Genomic DNA, 8788 nt, shown 5'->3' with positions numbered 1-8788 from the left:
TCCACCTCTCCTGCTATGCTCACTGCATAGTCCCCTTTCTTCTTCCTGAGACGCTGGAGGCCCTGCCATCCTCCACAGCAGCCAAGGCCCTCTTCTCTCCTTCACTACTCCCTGCCACATTCCAGCTGATACTTTATGTGGCTTTGTTGACAGAAGGAAGGACAGAGTGACATAGAATATCTTTCGTATCATAGGTTCTAGGTGTCTGGCTCATCCTCCAGCCCCTACCCTTGTCTCTGAGTCATCCTGGACCACACTTGGCCTTCACCCAGCACCTGAAGGCCAAGTAGCTGATTTAGATAGTTGGGACCTTCTTTGGGCACAGCTAAGGCTTGGACCCACGGACTTCCAAATAACTCTGTCACTATGTTGAACTTAGGCACCCCTTTGATGCCATGTGTCCAGTGGTTTGACTACATTCCTAGCTCCTGCACCTGGTAACCAGTTTTGGACCCCCAAGTTCCTGAGCCCCAACTTTGCCCAGATCACATTTGGCAGGAGAGATGCAGGTGCATCTCTTACGAGATATGTGCTCAGAAAAAGAAACCACACTGTAAACGTGCCCATTTGTTGTTGGTCTTACTGGTCCACCAAGAGCCCCACTGCAATGCTCTTTTATGAGCGTGGAGGAGAGGGGTCCCTAGCCCTCCATCTATGCCACCCTTCACTGCAGCATGATGGGGAGACTGGTGGAGTTCCTCATTATCTCCACTTATGACAAAATGAGACCAAGCCATGTGTTACAAGCAAGATGGCCAGGGTTCCTTCATTGGAACCCCAGCTACAGCTGGCTGATCAAGCCCAAGACGCCTACCACTGACCAGAGGGGACCATTCTGATGGTCCCCTGAATTGAATTTCTGGGGTGGGCTAAAGTTTGGTAACTCTCCAGTGATCATGGACAGTTTCTAAAGCCAGGTCTGTTGCTGTTGTTATTGTTATTAAAATTTACTGGCTGGGTGGTGGTGGTGCACACCTTTAACCCCAGTATTTGAGAGGCAGAAATAGGTGGATCTCTGGGAGTTCAAGGATAGCCTGGTCTACAAACAATTTCCAGGACAGGAAGGACTGTTACACAGAGAAACCCTGTCTTGGAAGAAAAAACAAAACAAAACAAACAAACAAAAACACTTCATTGAGCAGGCAGAGATGACCTTGGTCCTCTTGCCTCCTCCCACCTAGGATTAGCTGTGAGTCACCACCCTTGGCTTATGTGGTGTTGAAGGTCAAACCCAGGACTTTGTGTGTGCTAGGCTAGCACTCTGCCAACTAAGCCACATCTCCACCCTTCAAATTTTGTTTATGTGTGTGCGTGTTTGCACATATTTCTGCTTCATGCTCAGCCTTGTTCCAAGGATGAAATATATTAAGGAAAAATTTGCAACCTTCCTGGACATGTACAGACTTGTTCTTCTCTTTAGTCCCTGAACGAAGCATCTAAGCAGCTCCCCCCCACAGTGCTTCCATGGCGTTGGGTGTGACAAATGTGATGGCTTGAGCGAGAGTGGTACCCTAGGTATGTATGGATGAATGCCTGGTCCACAGTGGAGTGTCTGAGAGAAGATGGAAGAGTTAGGATGTGGCCTTGTCAGAAGCGGTGTGTCACTGGGGTTTGAAAAACCCATGCCAATCTTACTCCTTCTCTCTGTCTCTCTCTCTCTCTCTCTGTCTCTTTCTCTCTCATGCATGTACGCGTGTGTACACACACACACACACTCCTTTTTCTCCTGTCTGTGGTGATATTTTGTTTGTACTTTAACAAATAAAGCTTGCCTGAAGATCAGAGTGCAAAGCTAGCCACACTAGTTAGTCACAGAGGCCAAGCAGTGGTGGCACACACCTTATATTCCAGCACTTGGAAGGTGGAGACAGGAAGTGATACGGCTGGGCAGAGAAAGGAGTATAAGGCAGAAGAAGCCAGGAGCTCAGGATTCAGTCTGAAGTTTCATAGAGAGGCATTCAGTCTGAGGATTCACAGAGACAGGATCTTGCCCACTTTGATCTGAGGATTTCATAGAGGTAAGAACTAGAGGCTAGCCGGGCGGTGGTGGCTCACGCCTTTAATCCTAGCACCTAGGAGGCAGAAGCAGGCGAATCTCTGTGAGTTTGAGGTCAGCCTGGTCTACAAGAGCTAGTTTCAGGACAGGCTCCAAAGCCACAGAGAAACTGCTTCTCTGATCTTTCAGCATTTACCCCTATATCAGACTCAGGGTTTTTATTTTTAAAACCAATTAAAATCCTCCCCCCCCCCCCGTGTGTGTGTGTACTTGATGCCTGTGGAGCAGGATGGAAAGCTCTCAGCTATTGCTCCAGCACCATGCCTGTCCACTTCCCACCATGATGATCACAGACTAACCCTCTAAAATTGTAAGCCAGGCCCCAGTTAAATGTTTTCCTTTATAATGTTTGCCTTGGTCATGGTGTCTCTTCACTGCTAAAGAACAGTTACTAAGAAAATAATAGTTTTTAAAAGTTAAAAAATTATTTTATCCTGGGTGGTGGTGGCACATGCCTTTAATCCCAACACTTGGGAGGAAGAGGCAGGCGGATCCTTGTGAGTTCAAGGCCAGCCTGGTCTACAGGAACTAGTTCCAGGACAAGCCCCAAAGCTACAGATAAACCCTGTCTCGAAAATAATCATATATATATATATATATATATATGCATATGTATATGTGTGCCACATGCTTGCCTAGTGTCCACAAAGGTCAGAAGAGGGTGTCAGCTCCCCTGAAACTTGAGTTATAAGTAGTTGCGAGCCCCTGTGTGGGTGCTGAGGACTGACCCTAGGTTCTCTGGATGATCAGCCATGCTCTTAACTGGCGGACCATCTCTAGCCACATGAAAAGGAAGCTGGGGGTGAGCTGAAGTACATGGGAGGATGTGCTCTGGTTACATGGAAACACTATGTCATTTTATGAGGGAACTTGACAAGCCTTGGAGGTTTGTGCCCGCAGACACAAAGTAACAAGTGTGCTTTGGAACACCAGAATCTAATGAACCATTCAGCATCCAGGGCGCCTTGAAGGAACTACTCAACTTTAGTCACTGTTGATTTCTATCTTTCTGAGAACAATTGCTGTCCCCTGCTTCCAGCCCAGAGCAAGCGGCTATGGGGGCACGGGTCTTGCTTCTGTTTCATAATGGTACATTCGCGATAGGCAAAAGGTGAGAACAACCCGGCTGTTCACTGACAAATGGCTGGGAAAATCAAATGCAATCCATCCATTCAATAGAACATTGTTGGGTCATGGAGAAGGGTTAAATAGATTTTATTGTCCCACTGAGATACGGGCATCACTATGACACACCTTCAGCATGGCACACCGAGAGCCCATTCATTCTAGACACATATCAGTCACATGTCACTGTGCCAGGCCTGCTGGCACACACCTATGATCCCAGCACTTGGGAGACTGAGACGGGAGGATCTCAAGTTTGTGAACTTGGCTACATAGCAAATGTATTTAAAACAAAAGTTAGATTTTTTTTTTTTTTGAGACAGAGTCTTACTATGCAGCCCTGGCTGGCCGAGAACTTGCTATATAAACCAGGCTGACTTCAAACTCAAGATCCACCTCCGTCTCCTTCTCAAGTGCTGGGATTAAAGCCATATATTCCACGACACCTGGCAAAAATTAAACTTACTGAAAGAAGCCAGATTCAGAAGACCATATGCTGTATGATTCCATGTATATGAAATCTCCAGAACAGGCCAATTCATAGGGACAACGACCACATAATCAAAATCAAAGAATAGACGGGAAATTGTATGGAAATTGTGGCATGGGTAAGAAGGGGACCGATGATCATGGGCCTAGAGTTTCCTTTAGGTATGAAAATATTCTGGGACTAGATAGTAGTGACATTCCCACAGCCGTGTAACACAGTCATCTGGAAGCAGTCTCGGGAGATCGGTGCCAGACCCTCCATGGATTCCAGGATGGAGGGAAGCTCAAATCCTATAATGGAAATGTCATAGAATTTGCATATAACCTATATGTGTCCTCCCAGATACTTAAGTTGCCTCTAGATGAATTACCGTACCTCATCCACATAAATGCTGTGTGAGTCCCTGGTACGCGATGTCATTAAGGGAACGATGACAAGGAAAGCCTCTTCTTGTTCATAACAGATGCAAATTTTTTCAGCTATATTTGGTCTTCGGTTGGTTGAGTCCACAGATCCAGAAATTAGGATACAGATGGCCAGCTGTATAGTAAAATGGTTCAAATGTGCCCTATGGTGAATGAATTGTATGCCATGTGAGTTGTGCCTCAATAAAACTGGTGTGTGTGTGTGTGTATGTGTGTCCAAGTCACACTGTTTGCTTCAAAGCACATTTGCTGGACATATCAACAAATAAATTGAGAGCCTAGGGTAGTTCCTGGCATGGCAGGCACTGTTTTTTGTTTTGGGGAGGTGGTTTTTACCTTGCTTTGGTTTGATGTGGTTTTTTGAGACAGGGTTTTGTAACATGAAGGGCCGGCTTGTTGGGGTTTCTGTCCCGCCCAGTACCCCACAGCTGGCATGCCCGAAAGAAAATCACACAGGTCTACATAGGTTATAAACTGATTGGCCCATTAGCTCAGGCTTCTTATTAGCTCTTATCACTTATATTAACCCCATTATTCTGATCTATGTTAGCCATGTGGCTCAGTACCTTTCACAGCAGGACAGATCACATGTTGCTTCCTCGAAGTCTGGGCAGGAGTGCAAAGGGAGCTTCCTGCTTCCCAGAACACTCTTGTTCTCGTCGCCTCACCTCTACTTCCTGTTTGGTTGACCCCACCTATACTTCCTGCCTGGCCAATCAGCATTTATTTAAAACATGATTGACAGAATACAGACAATTCTTCCACACCAGGGTTTCTCTATATAGCCCTGACTGTCCTGGTACTCATTCTGTACACTATCAGGCTGTCTTTGAACTCAGAGATCCACCTGCCTTGGCCTCCCAAGTGCTGGGAGTAAAGGCAGACCTTGAACTTCTGATCCTGCTGTGTCCACTCCCAAATGCTAGAATTACAGGCTTGTGCCATGCCCAGTCTATGCATTCATGCACGTTAGGCAAACTCTCCACCAACTGGGCTACATCCCCAGACTTAGTTCTCCCTCCACTGATTCTCAGGAATGTACTGCTCTTTGTAGCAGACTTTTTTTGCACCACCAGTCCCAGGATCATGGCACAGAGACTTATTAATAATTATGAAAGCTTGGCCTTAGCTTAGGCTTGATCCATTAGCTCTTATAACTTAACCCATTTCTTTTCACCTATGTGTTGCCACGTGACTCATGAATTTTGCCCCTCTTCCTGCATCTCTTGCTCCCTCTGCATCTGACTGGTGATTCCCCTTTCTTCTTCCCAGAGCTCTCTCTGTTCAGACATACTACCTATACATACTACCTATACATTGGCCATTTAGGTTTTTACTAAACCAATCAGAGTGACACATCTTCACTCAGTGTATTGCTTTGTTTTGTTTTTTTTTTGTTTGTTTTGTTTTTTTGAGACAGGGTTTCTCTGTAACTTTGGATTTTGTCCTGTAACTAGCTCTTGTAGACCAGGATGGCCTCGAACTGATAGAGATCCAACTTCCTCTGCCTCCCAAGTGCTGGGATCAAAGGCATGCACCACCACCGCCTGGCCTTCACACAGTGTAAAGGAATATTGCACAACAATTTCTCCTTCAGCTTTGAGTATGATGTTGGAGCTTGTCTTAGTCACTGCTCTATTGCTGTGAAGAGACACCATGACCATGGCAATTCTTATAAAAGAAAGCATTGATTGGAGGCTTCTTTACAGTTATTTCAGAAGCTTAGTCATTATCAAAATGGTGGGAAGCAGACAGGCATGGTGCTGGAGCAGTAGCAGAGAGAGAGAGAGAGGGAGAGAGAGAGAGAGAGAGAGAGAGAGAGAGAGAGAGAGAGAGAGAGAGAGAGAGAGACTGTGCCTGGCGTGTGTTTTTGAAACCTCAAAGTCCACCTCCAGCAGTATACCTCCTAATCCTTCTCAAACAGTTCCATTAACTGTGGATCAAAAATTCAAATATATAAACCTCGGGAGCCCCTCTCATCCAAAGCACAGCATTCCATTCCCTAGCTCCCCTGAGCTTGAAGCTGTTTCATCACAGAAAATGCATCCAATCCAACTTCAAAAGTCCCCATAGTCTTTAAAACTGTTTAAAAGTCCAGGGTCTCTTCTGAAACTCATGGTAAACTCTTAACTGTAACCACCTAAGAAAGCCAAATCAAAAAGCAGACTGCATACTTCCAGCATGTAATGGCACAATATACATGACCATTCCAAAACGGAGAAAGGGGACATGTGAGGAAACAGTGGACTAAACGAAACCAGAAACCAGCAGGGCAAGCTCTAAATTCTGCATCTCTGTGTCTTCAGCATTATTCAGATCGCCAACTTCTTTCTAGCTTTGTTTATTACAACACACTTCTCTCTTGGGCTGGTTCCACTCCCTGTTAGCAGCTTTCCTTGGCAGGGGTCCCACAGCTCTGGCATATCCAACCACTTGGGGTCTCCGGTGCAATCCAGGCTTCACCCTCACAGCTTTGCATAGTGGCCTCTCAAGCCTCCATGCAGGGACTCCCCTGTTACACATCTGGCCTTGGTGGCTCTCCGTAACCTCAGAGGAAGATTTCACAACACTTTTACTCCCGTATCCTTCTTAACTCTAAATCCAGAGTCACATGACTGAAGCTGCCAAGTTCTGCCTGCTGGGGCTGGAGCCTGGCCCCTCCTTGAATTACAGTTGCATAAGCCTTCCTTTGTTGATATTTTCCCTTTCTGTTTAAGCTTTCCTTTTATTCCTTTTCACAGGTTGACAGCTTCTCTAGTGTGTGTGTGGGTCTCACCCCAAGGGTACCACTCTTGTGTTAGTCAGGGTTCTCTAATGAAACAGGTAAGATGAAGATAGATTAGATAGATAGGTAGGTAGGTAGGTGGATAGATAGATGATAGATAGATAGATAGATAGATAGATAGATAGATAGATAGATAGATAGGCAGGCAGGCAGGCAGGCAGATATAGATGTAGATATAGATATCTTCTAACAAGGCCACACTTATTCTAAGGAAGTCATACCCCCTAATCCTTCCCAAACCGTTCCACTGTGGACCATGCATCCAAGCGTGAGTGTGTAGGGGCTGTTCTCATTCAAACCACCTCAGAGCTCCATCCGAGTTATATTTCTGCCTTGCATCCCTTGTATTCCTACATTGCTGAAATATTTATCTACTGGCTCCCTATACCCGTTCTGATGTGTGACCTTCTGCTTCTTGCTCCCTACCCCCTTCTCCTGGTAGATGCCTCTGTCTGCAGGTAGGGGCATCCATTCACATTTGCCTAATTTGGGGCTTGTCTTTTCTTGATATCAGCCCACACCAAACTTGGGCTTGTATTTGCTACCCCTGCATGTAAATTCTACATTACGCATTATCCCCTTACCCATCCAGAAACCCTGCTCCAAATCCATTTAGCTGTGTCATTTGGTTCGTTTTATCAGTAGTAAAATATGATTGTGTTGGGACGGTCTGTGCCTGTGCGAATGTAGTCACATGTCACCATGGTAGTCACTCTGCTTGCCAGACCTTCAGGAAGTCTCTTAACTTCCAGTTCTTTCCCTTGTAGAATTGTATACACCATTGACTGATGTGTGCTACATTCCCAGCCTTTCCACACAGGCTCTATGGTTGCTTCCCCATTTGTAGAGGGAAACTGAGGCTCAGAGAGACCTCATGGCTTAGATTAGAGGCAAAGGTCTCTATCACAAGAGTCTCTTGCTTTTTCCCAGCATCTGGGATATGCTAGGTCCGTGGGCCTCCTCGGGGTAGCCAGCTCCTTCCCAGAGGTACGCAGGCCCAGGAGGCAGGACTATAAAAGCAGCTGGGCTGACCAGAATGGGAGGGTGGGAATGAAGTGAAGTGGAAGCTGGACAACTGCGTCTCTCTGTGAGTGTGAAGGAGGAGGCCTTGAGGTACAAGATGCCTTCATTGGCAGGAGCACCGTAATGACAGCGGTCCTGACTCTGCTTCTCCCAGAATTCTCCTAGTCTGCTCTCTCCACCTATACTTCCCATCTGGCTACTGTCCAATCAGCATTTTATTAACCAATATGAGTGACAGATCTTTACAGTATACAAGAGCATTATCCCACAGCACCCTGGAACTGTGATGTTTGCAGGGATCTCACCGAGAGAGTTGACAAGTCCTAGGCAGAACTGAAGGAGTGAGATCATTCCAAATGCTATTATTTTAATCTCCCTGAATCACCTCCACCATACACACTCACTCACACACACACACACACATACACATGCACACACACACACATTCAGGATGTCTGAGATCATTTCACGTGGGCTCCTGGGATCCTGTGGTGTACGTGAGGAACTGGCATTAGCAGCCCAGGATGGCCTGTCCCCTTATCCGGCTCACTCCTGTCTGATTCAGCCCACCTGAGGCATCATGTCCTTCTGAATGAGCCATGCAATACCTGGAGATCTCTCAGAAGAGCAGAGCTGGCCTCCCATAAGACCTGTCTAGCTCTCCCTAGGGTGGGACATTGGCTGCAGGCTGCCTTAGTGAGGTCACCAGGGTCTGCTAGCAGGCTGGCCCAGAATGGGCAGTGTCATTTCACATCCCTCTGTATACTTTGAGTTGCTTTAATATTTACTTTTATGTTCACATATGTGTACGTATGCATAACCATACACCCTGTGCATATAGGTGTCCACAGAGGTAGAAAGAGGACAGCAGGGTCGCTGGAGCT

This window comes from Chionomys nivalis, chromosome 3, assembly GCF_950005125.1.
Source record: "Chionomys nivalis chromosome 3, mChiNiv1.1, whole genome shotgun sequence".
NCBI classification, from domain to species: Eukaryota; Metazoa; Chordata; class Mammalia; order Rodentia; family Cricetidae; genus Chionomys; species Chionomys nivalis.
Note: the sequence above shows the minus strand (reverse complement) of the source record.